The sequence below is a fragment of the Xiphias gladius genome, chromosome 3, assembly GCF_016859285.1.
Source record: "Xiphias gladius isolate SHS-SW01 ecotype Sanya breed wild chromosome 3, ASM1685928v1, whole genome shotgun sequence".
Taxonomy (NCBI): Eukaryota; Metazoa; Chordata; class Actinopteri; order Istiophoriformes; family Xiphiidae; genus Xiphias; species Xiphias gladius.
In genome coordinates, this window is record NC_053402.1 from 15,016,193 (window position 1) to 15,033,949 (window position 17,757).

The 17,757-nt window shown below is 42.3% G+C and overlaps 1 long non-coding RNA gene across 1 annotated transcript in view; it reads left to right on the forward strand.

The window, feature by feature from the left end:
- Nucleotides 1-8,116, forward strand: part of LOC120787827 — a 51,444-nt gene extending 43,328 nt beyond the window's left edge. Inside the window, exons 3-4 of the long non-coding RNA XR_005707096.1 lie at nt 4,504-4,568; nt 6,610-8,116. This is a non-coding gene — a long non-coding RNA (uncharacterized LOC120787827). The remainder of the gene's footprint in view (nt 1-4,503; nt 4,569-6,609) is intronic.
- The last annotated feature ends 9,641 nt before the right edge of the window (nt 8,117-17,757 follow it).

The window sequence follows — 17,757 nt, forward strand, 5'->3', positions numbered from 1 at the left end:
TGCAAGTTTTTTTTTCTATACTGAAATGAATGGAAAACCAATGGCTATCTGGAGAGTTCCAAATCTGAAGACTTGTTATGCTTTGGAAAATGGTTGCTAGTAACGTCAGTAAATACACATACATACTGTATTTATATTTCTTGGGCCAAAGCATATAAAACCACCAGTAAAATAATTTAGTGCACACAGTTGCTGTAGAAGTAACCCTACATCACTCTACATTGAGCACAAATTGAAGCTTTGGTGACCAACTCCCAACTCCCGGCTGGTGGCACTGTAAATCAGATCCTGGCCTCCGCAGGTGTAGCAGGTGATCTGAGGGATGAGTGAGCTCTTCCTCACGTAACAGTAGCCTCAGACAGCTTCCCCTGTTGCCCTCCCGAAATCTGCCCTTTCCTGTCGTCTTATCTGAGCATCCAGTGCAATCTAACCCAGGGCACAGTCCCTCTGCTCCTCCATCCCCCTTGCTGCTGGTCTTCTCAGATGTCACTGTGAAGAGAGAATGACCCACTTGAGTTGAACTTGATTTGGGCTGACTGACAGAGTCCTGACTCCCCTTTGCGGCCACAACTATCTCAGCTTCCTGCTATTCACAACTTCCCACCCTCTGACTTCCATGGCATCAAGGGCAAAGGGAGCACAGACAATACGCTACACAGGATTTTGTTGATTATAATGAAAACCGAGACAGCTTTGATTGTTTTTCCAGACTCAATAGAGAAGTATTCAAAATTTCCCTAAAAAAAACAAATGAGATTTGGTTGTTGCTTGGGCCAGAGGGACATGCTGTTATAGTTGAAAGTCTATCTGATTAACAGAGTGGTGACTTAATGTACATCCAGCAGGGATAGAGACTCTTACTTCCTCCAACTTTGTGGTTATGATTAAGATGACCAGTCCACCAGCAGCCAGCCAACTACCCTATTTTGCACCAGTGCTTAGAAAAAAAGACCAAGAGCAGAAAACTGGGACATCTTATCACTTGATCTAAAATTTGCAAAGATGTCAAAAGTGTTCAGCACCATAGAAGAAAACAGTATGAAGTATTTACATACCATGTTTTATCCTTACTACTGTGTTTATTCAACCATTCATGTACTTATTTATCTGCTAACCCAGTTAATCAATGGGATAATTAAGCTGGTTAAAAAAAAAAAATTATCAACCCACGCTGACTCTAACTTAAGCAGAAGAAACTAGTTTTCTAGATTTCCTTGCTTTAATACATCAGTGCTTGATAACTTGAATAGGACTTGAATCATTTGCAAATCATCTATTATTTGCATTCCTGCCAAACACACTATAAACATGTTTCCACATGTGCTCATTCCATAGCAGAGCTGCCAAACAGCAGTCGAGTGCTGCTGAAAGGAGGCTTATCACAGCCCTCTATGATTTTCTCTGACAAAGAAATTGTTTTGTTTTGTTCTTATTCAAAGGAATCTCCGACCTTAGCTGCACTCATTTTAGTATACTGTATATAGTCCATACATGCTGTATATTTACTGTATCCTTCAAGTTTATATGCATATTTTGAGCCAGTATTTCTGGGCCTGGCTGAGACTAGCAGGTTGCGTACATTAACAAAGACGAGAAGGGTTGTGGGGCAAAATCTGATTAAGCTGTGTGTGTGTATAAGTGTGTGTGTGTATAAGTGTGTGTGAGTGTGCGTGCGTGCGTGCGTGCGTGCGTGTGTGTGTGTGTGTGTGTGTGTGTGTGTGTGTGTGTGTGTGTGTGTGTGTGAGAGAGCTTTAAATGTGTGTGCGGACTTGCAAACCTCAGTTTGGAAATGTAATCTGATTTGCAGAAAGGAACGGGTCGTTTCACATGACTGGTTTAAAGGACCACTGGCGCAAGGTTGTGCCAGTGTCCTGAGTGTGTGTGTGTGTTTGTTTGTGCCTGTGTGTATGTGTGTGTGTGCGTGTGTGTGTGTGTGTGTGTGTGTGAGAGAGAGAAAGAGAGAGAGCAAGCTTGCATGCTTTTGTGTATACACCTACAAGCGTTTATTTGTTTTCACAGTGTGCACTGCAGAAATATGAGCATTCGTTAGTGTAGGCTCCTAAACAGTAGAAATAGAAAAGTGTTAGAGTTTACTATGTGGTTGAAGAAACCAAAATGCTGCATTTATTCTATTGTTCTTGGTTTGAAATAAGATTTGTTTGGGAAAGGTTACATGAAAGTAAGGCCACTGCTAATTAAGAGTCGATTACGCAGCTGGAAAAAAGTACAGCTCTGCTTCGGACTCTGGTGCAGGTTTTGTTTGCAACTTTTTGTTTAAACATCTCATATAATCAGAGCTTTATTTTTAACTAATGGACCATCAGAAATTATATCAAATAAACTGAAATCATCTTATAGCCTCAGCCCTCTGTAGACGACTGCTAGGATCAAATCCCCGGAAAGCTTTGCCTCTGAATCCTCCCTGTTTTTATAACATTGTTTGTTGATGTTTTTTCGGGGTGGAGATTCTCAGTTGTTTTTTCAAAGCTGGATTTGGTCTATCATGTGATTTTCATTGGAGAGTGGCCAGAGGAGACAACCACAGTAAGAGAAAGTGAGTGCGCACGAACGTGTGTTCGTGTGTCAGTTGGCCTAGTTAATAAATGCAGGTTGTTTTCCATCTCGGGGTCGTCAGTTGTGGTCATGACTCACAAAAGTGGAAGAGAAGAGGTGATGTGTGCAGCCATGTGTGTCAGTGGTCGGTGTGTCTGTGTTTATGCTTGTTTACATGTACAGTAAGTATGTACAAAACTTGTGAGTTGTGTATATGATCTCTCACTGCTCATGTCTGTCTTTTCTGAGAGGTACGTGTGTGTGTGTGTGTGTGTGTGTGTGTGTGTGTGTGTGTGTGTGTGTGTGTGTGTGTGTGTGTGTGTGTGTGTGTGTGTGTGTGTGTGGTGTTTGGCTGTGTGTTTTCTCTTCAATGTGTGGAGAGCTCATAAGCAGGACGATGCAGCGGGCAAGAAGCTCTGATCCCATCAGGCGTGTCAGCGGGGGCCGTTTTTCATAAGGTAGTAATCTCGTCACACAAAGGGGTGTCCAATATTAGAGAGAGCCCCTACCCCTGAGCTAATCAAGACCTGACCAACCCTTCTCCTGGCTCGCCAACCCTGTAAACATTACCTCATCTGGGGGCTTAGCTTAGCCGCATGCAGCTCCAGCCTGCTGGTGTACATGATAACTCACTTAGCTCAGTATGATAGCTAGAAAAAATGGAAATATAAGAAGGGATATAAAAGAAATGGGACCAGCACACAACTACCTATGGTGCCGGGTGCCAGGGAAAGGTATTTTAAAAGGAGAGGAAAGAGAGAATTATTTTACCATGTCCTCCAGAAACTCTGGGAAGCGATTTGCCGGTATTCAGTTTCTCTCCCCGCCGTCCTGTTATTGCTGTTTTCCCCTCAACTCTTGGAGCCTTCAACCTGAAAGGAGGTTCTTAAGTTCAGGCTTTGTATCACTCGGAAACAGTGCATTTGTTTCCAAGGTAACAGGTCTGGGACAGTGAAACTCAGAAGCAGAGAGCACCTTTGTCTGTGAATGGATGAAGAGGGACCCAAGCTGCCATTGGTCCAGAGAGCACAGTTTCAGTCTTAAACATGTTTGTATGAAGAAACCTGCAAGTTTCTTGGTCCAATATTCTACCTGAACTTGTTGACCTTATAAAATAAAACCAGCACACCAAGTAAAATTTAAATGGTACAGTGGAAAAGCCACTTCGACCGCTTCCATTCTCCTGAAGTGCCAGGTACTGCAGAGCTCCACTGAAACCTTAGATTTACATAAAACAGAGTTAGGGTGATCTATGTCGCCACTCCAGGTTTGACTTTTTAAATGTTCTGTGAAGATACCGGAGGAGGTCTGAGTCATGTGGTCATTATAAAACCAGTTGTGGTTGAGCAAGAGCCTTAAAAATAATGCCACAAGGAGGTAGTAAGGGCCGCTGAGTGGTAACCTAAGCCTGAGCAAGAGGACTTTTTTTGCAGCAAACATTTTTTGTCACTTTTTGCATTTGTGCAGTTATTGTACACATGAATCATGATTAAGTAACTTAGAAAAAATTACCTGTTAAAAATACCATCACTCATTGGTTAATCAATCAATATTTTTGAGTAGTTTTAGTTTTATTTGAATAATGTTTAGAGGTATGAAGATGTAAAATATCCGTTACTTTACAACATTTTTTTTTTAATTTACAGGGCTGTGAAAATAAATAAATTCAAAATGTTTTTTGCCTATTTTTTGTTTTGTTTTCTTATCACATTTTGCTGATAAATAATAAAGGTTTGAAACCACTGCACTATTACCTCATCTTACCTATGAAAACAGAAAGGAACTGTTTTCTCTTTTGTTTTACTGTAGAGAAATAAATATTTGTTGGAGTGTTAATGCAAGTTTAGGCAGAGCTGGACTAAATAAAATTTGATTGCTCAGTTTTTTCGTCGAGTTTTATGTTTACACTTCATTGAATAATTTCATTTCCCTGTCATTTATCTTTTTCAGACGATCTAAGGTGAGCACCAAGAAGAGGCTGACTAATGGAAATGTGATCTCAAGAGATTCAACGGGTAGGGATGACTCTGTTTTTTGTTTGATCTTCATTCAGTGAAATATATGATCGCTCACAGTGCAGGCTTATTATGAACAATGACAGTTGCTGTAAACAACCAGAGTTTGGTTGTTTCACTGATCAAGCAGAGGTAGCAGAGGTAGTTCACATGTATAAGATATATGATCAGGGTGGTAGCACTGGCTTTATGCCTGTGTTCCTGCTTTTTTTTTATTGTGTAACTCAAATCATGACAGCATGGTAAAGAATGCAGTGGCACAGAGATATCACTTCAAACACGGCTTCTCTCAGGAGCCTCAGATCCTTTCAGTGGAACTGAATGAAGATATGCTTTGATGGCCCACCACAGAGTCGGTGGCCTTCAAAGAAACCTGTTGATGGGTTTGTGCGGGGCAGCCAGCAGGCTGAATGAGTGGTACTGTATACGTGCGCCTCTCAGGGTAGCCGTGGGTGTTCTCGGGGAGGTCAAACATGCTTGACCCCATCATGAGTAGTCTTTTTCTATAGATTTTAAGCTTGCATTATCTTCTTTTTTTCTTCCATCTGGTTCTCTCAGTAAATGAAGCGGGACTGTGTGTGTGTGGATAGCAGGGAGCCAGCAGACAGGTACAGTAGATCTGCTGATGAGGGAGGGAGATAGGGGACGGCCGCAGTCGCAACCCCAGGCACAGACAGGCATACGCGGGCAGGCTGAGGCTCAGAGGCAGGTTGGGACCTGGTTCTGTATGCTGATGCCGCTCCACTGGCTCTGCTCCAAAGTGAGGCATAGGAGAGAAACGTGGGAAAGGAAAAACCAGAATGGAGGGCAAAGAAGAGATAGAGAAAATCAGTTAAAAAGGAAGATTGTTGAGAGGTGAAGCTGAAAAAGCATTCAGCCAAAAACAAGGGTAGATAATAACGGTGTTGACAAAAAGTGAGAGAGTGGTTGTAGCTTAAGCCAGGGGAAGCAAGCTGGAAAGAGAAGGTGATGTGTGAGGCCCGGGGGAAGGAGAGAGAGAAGTGCAGGGGGAGGGAGATGAAGAAAGAGTACAAGAGAGTTAGGCCATATCCTGTAGACTGGTGGAACGTGACTCCTTGCAGGTAAACCAGCTCAGAGGTGCAGACAGCCAGAAAGAAGATGAGAAACACTGATGGATGACTACTTATCCTTTCACATGTTGTTCCTTCCCCGGGCAAAGAACAGGCAGGATGGGCCGGTCCCACCACTCTGCTGCCATGACAACTGCAGGGCTGAGTGGATGGTGTGTGGGGACAGACAACTTTATGTCATTACGTGGGAGGTTGTATGCGCAAGCACAGTTAAAGCGGAGCAGGGGTTGGCAAGGGGCCATCTACCTGCATTACCTCACCTTGGGATGTTCTGACAGTGTTGTGAAAAAGCAGATGTTTTCCACTGATCAACACTGCTCTCAGAAGACAACAACATATCCGTCCAGCTGTTGTTCTAGATATAAATCAGTTTTTCCATCTTCTTCCTGATCTGTTCACACATTCATATTCTACACAAAGGTGATATTTAGTTTTTTTGTTTGTTTGTTTGTTTGTTTTGCTTTGTTTTTTTGCCTAAATGATACCGGGGTGACATCTTAATTCTGGTATTGGACATAAAAATAGCCAGTTCCAGCTGCATAATGAGCAGGCCTGGTGATTCGTATCCACACTGCTGGAAGCAAAACACACAGCCTGGATTTTGCCACCACTTCTAATGTGATCATTTCAGCTGAGGGTGAGGCTTTGGGTGGTTCATCTGCAACTTATTTATGCCAGTTTGAATCCTCAAGCCTTTTTGCTTGGAAAGTTTGTGATTGTAGCCAAATCTGTTTTGCTAAAGGAATCGGCAGAGCGGATGTTTGTGTTGATCGGTGTTCTATGAATCTCTGGTTACTTGAAGTAACAGTTACCTTTAATATCAAGAAAACAATATTGCCAGAAAAACTTCTAATTTTCTTTAGAACGGGTACAAGAAAGATTCGTCAAAGTTCAAGCTTCAAGTGGTTTTTGGCCTCAGTCAATCATAAGTTTCTGTCTTATGTTTCTAGGACCACACTAAATCCTAGTTTGGACTGTGGACCAGCCTCCCCCTACAGCAGATCTTTGCTCCTGGCGTGGCTGCCGACAGCACGAGCTCCATCACTGACAATCTCGCGCTCAGGATCCGGCGCCAGCAGCTCGGACTTGGAGAAGCTGAAGAAGCTGTGACACGAGCTCAGCAGGACAGCTGAGTGTATTCTGCTGCTCAGACATTATGGAATAGATCAGTCAACCCTGTCTGGAGAGTTGCTTAATGGGAAAGTCAACTCGATGAATGTGCATTTACCATAGTTACCACAATGGATCTACATGTTATTTGACTTTTTCTTTATTGAACCTGGATTAATATTTTCTGTATTTACATCTGCTTTTGATATCGAGCGTTTATTCACACTGTTTCTCATACACTGTACTGTAGTTGTGACATTTACTGTATTATTCTGGGACAAGTATCAACAAGTGCTGGAACTGTAAATGAAAAAAAAATGATCTGATGTTATTTTTTTATTTTTAAGACTATTTTTACAAACTGAAGGCAGCGCTTACACCAGCGCAGGCAAATATCAGGTTCACCTAGTGAAGAGCACATTAAATGTCTCCTGCGGTGTAAAACAAATTAATACACATGTAGTCAAGATTCCTCAGAAGTATTAACTCAGTGACTGAGTTAATGTGCCTTAGTCATCTGACATCTTCTAATGGCAATTACACTGGATTTCACTGTGACACATTTATATACTGTTTTAAAATTGGTTAATAATCCTGTCAAGCTACTTATTCTCATGATGATTTATAGCCCCATAACTTTTGTTGTGTCCATGAAACCCTATTAGCAAAAATTAAAATTGTATCCAAGCTGCTGTTTATTTTGTCATTGAAGGTGCAGATGTATGAGAATAATAACTATAATAATAACTAATAACTAATAAGATGATTTCATAATGTTTGTTATGTGTCTGCAAACATGTGTCTGCTGTTATTGTTTGTCAAGCTGGCTTCGTGACTAGTCAGACCATTGTTTGCCAATCTGTTACTGCTGAGGAGTTATATCCCTCTTTATTTTTTTCCTTTAGTGTTCAGACAATGAAATGTAGAATAAAAGTGAATTTTAAAGTTGAATTGAACAAGTGTGACATTTACATGTTGATAAGCCTAATTGTTTTTGGAAATCTTAGGGTTCTACTTAACAGTGTGAATAACAGATCGATTTTGAAGTGAATTTACCTTCATCGCAAGGCTGTTTTCCTGAAAAAGATGACATCATGGAAAATATGTTTGCATGCTGAGTTTAGTTTCTGTAAACCTTGTATGTATGATGTTGACGGAGAAGTGTTTAATGTCACAGTTGAGGTCAACAGTGGTCAAACTGCAGGGAGTTTTTATGATTTGTTCCCCGTCTTCTGTGGAAAGACGTTCCAGCATACACTACACAAATGCATTTATTGTTTTCAGTTAGTTTGAGTGAGTGCAACAATTTGGCAGTGACTTCCCATTCAGCTGTCTTTCACTGTCAATTTCAGCTGTGATTCAATAAGGTTTGGTTGGGGGGGGGGGCTGCAGGGGGATGGGACATTGGTGTGAGAGTGCGGGGTAGCAAAGTTGCTAAGGGGGTAATTATTCCTCAAGGGGTTGCTTATTGTTGTCTTTCTCTCTGTGATAAAACAAAGCCGGCCGCTCTAGTCTCCTTTGCAGTATGCTCAGGCTTTTATTCTGGCGCTTGACAATGTCCTGACAAGTTGTTCAAAGCATCATCGGGATCATATTAAGAATCAAATTTGTGGGGGACGAGGTCAGCGCCATCTGAAGAAGAAAAGGGTTTTGAAGGCCCCAGCGCTGATGTTTTCCAAGTTGAGCTTCATGACATCCTTATAGCCTTGCTTACGGTCAACAACATTAGCATGTCGACAATGCACTTCCCTGCTTGCCTGCTCCCCCCTTTTTATTCCCCTCGCTTTTTTCACACACATACACAGCTCAGGGGAAAAATGACCTCTCTGCAGCTCTCAATTCACTGCACTTCTATAGCTCTGAATGGACCAGCTCAACAAAAGGTGACATAATTTTCTCAGGGTTTGATTGGCCCCCTCCATGCTCCAGGATGACATCATGCATCCCCCCCTTAACACATCACACTCAGCACCACCACACAACCCCCCCCATGCTCCATGTTCTTGGATGCTGGGTTGCTAAGACAACAGAGTTAGGCCCAGGCCGTGGGGCAGGACTTGGCAGTATATCTCAGCTTGGCTGTCCATAATGAGCTCAGGCAGCGTTGCTCTTGTGTTTCTGGTAAACAGTCTTGGGAAATGATAGGGGGAGATGGAAAGAAGGGGAGGGATGAGGAACACTGTCTTGGACACAATGGCGGGTTCCCTCTTGGTTCCCTCTTTCTTCTATAGGGAGTGTTGATGTAACACTCTGCAACTGGAAAAGTATTTCAGAAAGTAGTGTCAAGCCACAAACTTTTAATGTCAAGTTTTGTTTGGGCCGCTTAGCTCTCACTTGAAGCTCTGCCAAGTTTTGGTTCAAGTTTCATTGTGTCTCACTTGCCTGAGTTTCAAGGAGGGAGTGTGTGTGTCCATGGAATGGAAGATGTGGGTGCATTTGAGGAGGGATGTGGGGTAATGCAGAGCCCACAAGCCATGATTAATTTCTATAATTAATGTAGGCATTGTGGCAGTGCAGAGGATTCATGCCTGTTTAACCTGTCCTCAGCTGAGTTTTATTTTCAGCTTTATTTGTACAATTCCTTTTTTAGTGTACTCTGATTTTTTGAAATTTAGTTTAGTTTTTTTTTAACTTTCCAAGTTTGAAAATAAAAAGCCAAACAGATTTATGACACGTTGTCACAAATAAACCCATTTTCCCTCTTTTCTTACCCACAATTTGAAAAAGGGCAGTAATTGAGGTGTTCCTGTATTCATCAGTTTATGACGTCAAGTAACAAATCCTGGGTTCTCCCACAGTATCAGAGCCAGAAGAGCTGCTATTGGCTGCTTAGCTCAGTTTGGTACAACTTGTGACCCTGACTAATACTGTAAATGCCACTTTTCATGTTGGTGTGCATCCAGGACTATTACAGGCCCTGTATACCAGAGAATCACACACATACAAATGGCCGTTTCCCCTTGGAATTGTCATTTATGAGGATAATTTGAAGTGAGGTTGACGTGCAGCCCAGAGCCAAACCTTGTTGGTTCCAAACACTCCTGCACCATAGACGCCTTTAAGCACACTCCAAACCATTTCCTCAAATTGGGGCTGCATCTGAAGAAAAAATGACAGAATTACCACTCGAGCTTGGAAAACGATACTTAAAGAATAGCGCATGATGATGGTAGTGCTTGTACTGGTAGATATTGGTTTTAATGAACAAAAGAAGATAGCATTCTACTTTGCTCTTCACATACAGCTTTCTGTCTTTATCTTGTGCATCATGCCAAGTCTCTTACCCACTTTAAAGTGCTCCTCTCTGCAGTCTTCATGCTTTCTCTGTGGTGTGATGTGATTAACTGTGGTGTGCCGGGGTTGGCCCCTCCTTGGACTTCCTTGGAAGAAAGCAGGGCCTTAGTGGGTTTTCGATCTTGGATGAGCGCTGACGGGGTATCGGTTACCTCTGGCATGCTGAGGGTGCGTGGGCTCCCAGTGACCATGACGTCGATCCACTCAGCTCTGCTTGCACTGGAGAAATGGTGGAAATCCACTATTTTCCCTTTTATCTGTATTTTCCACAATTGTTCTTTAAAGAGGTAACCTATTTTCCAACAGGATTTCACTTCCTAAATGTCTCATGAGATTTACCTTGAGTTTATAATGACCATATTTTTCCCAAGTAAGAACTTTATTAATACATCAAGAGCAAATTGATATTGACATTAAGGTTATGTACTTCCCAAAAATCATAAAACACGCAGCAGTGTTTCTGGTTTATTCAGGGTGACAGCCTTGACTGGCAAGATGACATAGATGAGGCAGTTGCATGGCAAACCATCCCTCAGTCTGGGCAAGCACCCTCTTTCACCCTCTCCATCCATCGCATCGCTCCTCCTCTCTTAATCCCCATTGAGAAGGAGAAGGGGAGACTCGGGAAGCAGGAGAGCATGAGGAGGTGGAGGAGGAGGGGAGCGGCAGAACAGGCCAAAGGCTCCACTGACATCCATGGGAATCTGCAGATCCATTCAGTGGTAATTATCAGCATCAATGCAGAGAGGCAGTGGCAAGGCGAGGGGCGGGGGCAAGGGGGTGTGGGAGAGTTTTCGGGGGTGGGGTTGGGCGGGATGGAGAGGAGGAGGAGGAGGTGGGTCAGGCCAAGATGGAAATCATGGCGCACCAGAAGAGCCAAGAGGTTGTAATGAGAGCAGGTGGGAGAGATGTGGTGAGGTGGAGAGGGTTGTGGGTTTGCTTTAAATTATGGTAAAGATGATGCGAGCTTGACCTTATGAAGAAATACATTTTGATTCAGAGTAGCATTTCCCTTTCCTTTATGTACGGTCTCCAGAGGCATGATTACAAGAAAATACATATTTATAGATAGAGGAACTACACAATACATCATCGCAAGTTAGGCCAGTAATCATGAACATTTTTATCTTTGATAAAGTCATTTGTCATTTGGATTTTATGTTGTAGGTCATACGATGACTTTTTTTAAAATTCTTTTTAATGAATTACAGTCAGTGCAGATTAGCAGCAAGTTCACATCCTCATACTCTAAGATTTCAGTTTATTTTACAGCATTGTTGTTGAATTGAACTATATCATAATTTTGCATATGGACGTGTGAGCCAGTAAAAGAATTCATGATCCTGTCTGTCTGCGCAAAATGAACGACATGGCAGACGTTCTCAAGTCCAGGATGCAAGCCTTCTGTCCCCTCTGCATCATACATCACTCTGACAGGCCATTTCACTCCTTGATTCAGAATTTCAGCTGAGATACCACCTCAAACACTCTGGGTTGTCCCCGCTCAGTGAGAATGTCAATCCCAGGCCACTGAACACCACGTTTGAACTTTTGCTGACTGGCCATAGAGCCAGATCTGTCCAGTGGGGGAAATTTTGCGAAAAGATCTTCATTTTCTCCCTTCATTCACTTGAAATCTGATAATTTTCCAGCAGCACGGCATCTTTAATGCCCTGACCTTTACGGATTGGCAAAGAGGAAGAATCAGTTTTAAATGGAAGACACAAAATTTTTCAAAAGTGCGTTTTCCCCAAAGAGTTGCTTATTTCTTCTCTTTGTGAAAGAAAGGTCAAGTCAAAGGTCAGGTCAGTACTTGTCCTCTTCGTTAGAAAGCCTTGTGGAGTTTACCTTGGGAAACACAGTTAGACAGAGATGTCTCATTATGCCTCTGGTGAATTTAGACAGAGGGTGTCAGCCTGTCAGCTGCACGGATAAATAATGTCTTCATGCTGTCACAAAGAAATGTCGCAGTAAGTTGGCTGAGTTATTAGTGCACCATACTTACAGCATTACAAGCTCTGTAAATAAAATTGTGTACTAACTTCTACTACTTGCTAAAACTTCTTTGTTTTAAAAATAACAATAACATAAAACATCTCAGGTCAATACTGTAAAGCAGATAATTATAACAATTTCCCTAAAAAGCAGAAGTGAAAATTATATGCTGACATGTGAAATGTCCAAAAACAACATACTGTACAGATATGTAAATTCATGACATCTAAAACACTGCCTGTTTCACAATGTGATAATTTCACTTTTTCCTCAAATCTATTTCAATCATTCTGCATATTCTCCTCGATTTTACTGACTTTACTTTTCCTGTATCTTTATCTCTGGTTATTCATGTCTGCGTCCTTGGACACTGAAAAAAGAAAAACAACTTTCTTTTGAATCCCCATTAAAAGTAAAAACAGTTGATGGCTGCTGTTGAAAAAGCAGGTAAAGCACCTTGTCTGTTTTTGCAACCATGCATAGCATAGACCCATTAAGCATATCCAAAGAAATATCAATGCTGCCTCAAGTCATTGCTAGGTATATTTGAAGTCGTTTTTTGGCTGGACCGCAACAGAGAGGCTAGGCCTGGAAACACGAGTTACCTTGACTGAGTGAATTCCTTGACTTACTGACTGAGTGATTAAGTTAGACCATTGTCAGCTGGCTGACTGTTGGAGTTTCCCCATTGGCTGTTGCTCTTTCAAAATGAATTGGCGCACACAGTTTCTATTGTGTCATCAGGGGTTTGTTTACAGGCAGTGATGCCAACTTACTGCCTTTGTGGCTAGGTTTACCAACTTTTCAGAGCCCTTTAGTAACTTTTTTGCATGAAAGCACCCAGCGACAAACCTAGTGACTTTTTGGACAAACATTAGCAATTTTCCGTAGACAATAGTCGCCATTATTGCCCAGCAAGTGCGAGGTTGAGCTTTCCCTCTGCGGGCACACCTCTCTATGCATCTCATTCAGTTGACTGCAAGGCAGCTGACACAGACGTGAATGAGCTCCTAAAGTTGCCTTTTGTAGTTATAAGGTGTGATTACATTGTATTCAGTATCAGAAGCTCATTATTTAGTTCTATCAGTTCTGACAGTTTACTGCATACCACACTGTAAGAATCCTCTGGTCAGGGAATGGATTGACCCCTTGACCCAAACACACAAAGTTCCTTTTTACACGGAGCACTTGAATTTCGTTTCCTGATGTGCAGAGCTGGCAGAGGGGTGAAGAACAACTAGAACTCACAAAACCATCTATCACAATGATAGGACAAACAAGATGGTGGTGGCGTGTCACTTATGTAGCAGCATTGTTTGCAGCGTGGACGTTTCCCCCATGTCCTCCTGCACATAGTCTGAACCCATTCTTCCAGAGATTTGAACAGAGAGTACCTAAAACATCCTGTAGTTATTGCTCACACAGAGACACACACAGACATGTATCTCAGACAGCCAGCCCCAGTTTCAGATAAGACCTGTCATTCCAGGGTCTGGGCTGGTCGATGGCTATCAGCTGTCAGTGTAGTTAGGTCTTGTTTACACACACAGTGAGGCCCCCAGCACGCAGCCAAGGACATAACACATAGAGCAAATCGACACCATCTACTCCTTTCCCACCTTCTGTCACTGACCATGGCATGCGTTTAATCAACCAGAGTTCATAAAAAACGGTGAGAAGTGAGCTACAGGCCAAATTAAAAATTCTGACTTCAAAACAATAAACTGCTACCACTTGTCAGATTTCATATGTAGGCTTTTAATACCAAACGAGGTAGTGGTTAAATCCATTGTGCATCCAGTAGGCATTAATCTGAGCAATCTAAAACAAAATTAGGCCCCTGCTTTTTATCATAAAAGAAAATGAGCAAAAAACTGCAGACTCAGGGTTTTTCGTCACTTGTGTTTGTATTTCAAAGGGAGCTTTGTCTTCCTGTTCATCCCGCTTGAAATGTAGCCCAGAAAGTTGACGGTGTGTGATCTTATCAGTGAGCACCAGAATGTTCTAGTCCTAGCCAGAAATTTAAAAATGTTTCCTACTTTTTTGAAAGCGCCGGAGTCAACACCTTTCATAATTCTTTACAGCATATCATGTTTAATCTATTTTGGTTGCATTTCACGTTGTGTCTTGAGTAAGATGAGCAAAAGATTGCATTAATTACCACACTGAAACATTATCTCCTTTTTCAATAAACAGTAATAGAACCATTTTAAGATAATCAGAATCTTTTATAGATTATAGATCTTTTTAAATACACGCCAGAGAAAGTATTTCAATGTTTTGACTTTTCTCATTTTCTACTTCTGAGTTAAACATAATTTGATATGACGATGTGTAAAATACAGTGGCCACAGATAGTGGCTCAATGTACATGATTATTATAACCAGGGGATATTACATCTGTGATGTCTGTCTTTTTATCATTAAAGGTGCTCTTTGGAGTTTTCTTGTAAACAAAATTTCTGTTTACGTTGCTCAATAGCACTAATAGTGGTCAAAACCTCTCTTCAAATGAGGGAAAATGAGAAAATTTTTCAAAAAGTTAAGTTCAGATCAGTATATAGTGGAAATAAAAGACTGATTTATGGTGAAGATGGCCCAGAATCATCACACAGAAGTAAGCAGTGAGGATTTTACAATTCTTCAACTGTGACTCTTAATGAAATAATGAAATGATGAAATGATAAATGATGATACTGATTTCAGCTTCTGTCAAATTATGAATTATTTCATGGACATTTTCAAAGCATCTGTACAGTATTTCTAGAAGCTCTGTACATTTTAACAGTGCAGAAACAGAAGTGTCTGGACACGACTCAGCAAGTCCATTTGCTAAAATAACAGAACTGAGCTGAGCTGCTCCCTAGAGTTTACTTTCACTGTGCTCAGAAACAAACATGAACTCACTCATTTTAAGGGAATTATATTTGGATGTAGAAAAAGCATTGCACTGGCCTTTGTCCAGTCAGTGAAAGTTGTGGAGTGAAGTGCACCAGTCAGTGGCAACATACAACACATAATACAACATGATCAGGCAAAGTGGAGCTCCGAAAACCCCCTTTTCAGTCCAAAAGGCCAGGCACGATGAATATGGATGCTTTGTGTGACATGCTCATATGCTGAGGCACATTTTGATTTTCTGGGGCGAGTATGAACACACATCAATCGCTGAAAGTGAGTGGTGTTTTAGGGTGGGTGCCCGATGTGACTAAGTTAAGACTGCAAAATTTTCCAGCGACTGGCTCCATGTGTCGTCTCTCTGGGGACGTGTTTGTGTGGGAGAGCAGGATCAGGCTTTGTGTGCCTCCCAGCCTCCTCTGGAAATCTGGCTGTGACAAAATGCGGCCTAGTAATTTGTTGTTCCTGTATATTGTTGAGCTTGAGAAAATGCAGGAACTTCTAATTGTGCCTTTGTTGCTTTGTTTGTATGCTTCTGTCAGGTGTGTTTCAGTATAACGTCTTAGCAAATGCCTTCGTGATGTGATTCAGCTCTTTCCATGAATGTACATGTGAAAAGTTTCATTGTGCTCACTGGTGGTTAAAAAGCATTCCCATGTTAAATCCTCCTGAGAACAGCCATTAGCAAATAGTCCCATCTCCACCTGAACCAGTTTGAATGACATTGTTATTTTTGCAGGTGAGTGTAATTTGGCCCCTGTTGAGATCAGGCCCAGTTTCTCATGAGATATAATGCAAACATCATCTGGTCTAACTAGAAATCAAAATTAGTGTAAGGGTGTACTCTAACTGGAGTTCTTTCATTTTCTACTTCTCTGTCCTGTGAGAAAGCAGCATACTTAAAATCGAATTAGCCTTTTTTCATCCACAGCTACACAACCTTTGTTCACACCTTTAAGATTTGAGTTAGGAGACCTAACTCCGGAGAACTAATTCAAATCCTATCTGATCACACTACTGTACGCATACTTGACATACACTGAGAATCAAACCATTAAATGCACCTTAGTCAAAGTCAAGCTGCCTGCTTCCTGTTTTGATACAATCTTCTCACATTTCACCCCTGTGCATTCATTTAAAGCACCTGGGAACTTCCCTGAGAGAGGGAAAGCAAGAGAGGGAGTTATTCACAATAATGGAAAGAGGGAAGTGACAGTGACTTTGTGGTGTAGACTGGGGAAACAGTCATCTTAGCCACCAAAAGAATCCCTCCAGCAGAGCAATGTACTAGGTTCTTGTTTATGTGTTTACAATCGGGGCATGTTGGAGTCACTCAGTGTCACTCGAGGCTGATGGACATGGGTGTGAAGCTGTGGCTTCAGAGCTGGAGCCAAGTTTTGCATATCACATGATGAGAGCTCTTCTGATGGCCATAATGACAGTGGCGGTGGTGGGGTTACTGAGAGGTAACGACCAGCTGTGAGCCACAGTTTATTGCCACTGGGGGGACCAATTAACTGTGACACCACAATGTTTTTTCAGGTTCACATTCAGAACTTTTTCAGAAATTGGTGTCGGTTAAAGCCATTTAAAGGCATTATTTGGAGCTGTTTTATAAAACTACCTAAAATGTTAAAACTTTGCTGTTGTGGGAGAAATAGCTTAAAATTAACATAGAAAGACCTTAGTATCATTGATAACAAACAGAGTGTGAGATGGATGAATGGGAGCGAAAGAGTGTCTTGGGACTGGAGCACATCCTGTCAGCTGAGCTCCCTTTCTACCTCTCCCTCCTTCCTTCCCTCGGTTGCTCCTCTTAACAGCTGTTGCTCCCACTGCCTGCAGGGTGATGTGTGGGTTGAAGGGGACTCTCCTCTGGGTCTACATCTGAATCAGAGCTTGGCCTGGAGTGGTGCTCTGGGGTTACCTGACCTTTTGGCCCCTGGGTTGACCTCTCGACTTAATTTCTCCCCAGGGTCAAACGCATAGCCATACTGAACACATTAACCCACCGACCCCCTCTGTCCTGCTTATTGATACACAGGACACTTCATCGTCACTCAGTGGTAACAAAAGCTATTATCATATGCCTCAAGACACTCATTTGCAAATAGTATGAAACTTAAAATGTGAGGTGGGATGAAGCATTTGAGGTGACCAGGAAATGGCCCTGCATGCGGGAGAAAATTTGGAACATGCCAATGCTGAGTGGAGAGGGGCACTTTAGGACACAGTCATGCCAACAGCAGGCTCAAAGTCTGTTCAGTCAGACTTAGCCATAACTGTTCAGCAGCTCCAGATCGAAGTTTAAAGCTGAAGCCTGCAGGCTGCAGGGCTGCCAGGCTGGTCAGGTGGAAAGCTCGGGGATGGGTGACTGCCACGGGGTAGCACCACTCCTCCCTCAGTCCCTGATCTGCCCAGCGTGCACAGGGCTTAGGGCAAAAGCCGGGGATTATCTCCACTGCACTTCCAACCCTACCACCCACTGCCTCCTCGCAGCGCAACGCCATGCAGTACTTCACCTCCTCTCTCCCTATCTTCGACCCTGCACCCTCATAACACAGGACAAGACACACACATGCACACACATATTTATCTAAAGAAATGACAGTTTTCTTGAAACATGTCAACATATTGTGTGCAACTCAATCACTGCTTTTGCACCATTTTACATACATTTTACATACAAACTGAGCGCAATGCCCCCCCCCCCCACACACACACACACAAACACTCACACACACACACACTGATTATCTAATTACCAAGCAGCCTTCATGGCCAAACATTTTCTCTGAAAT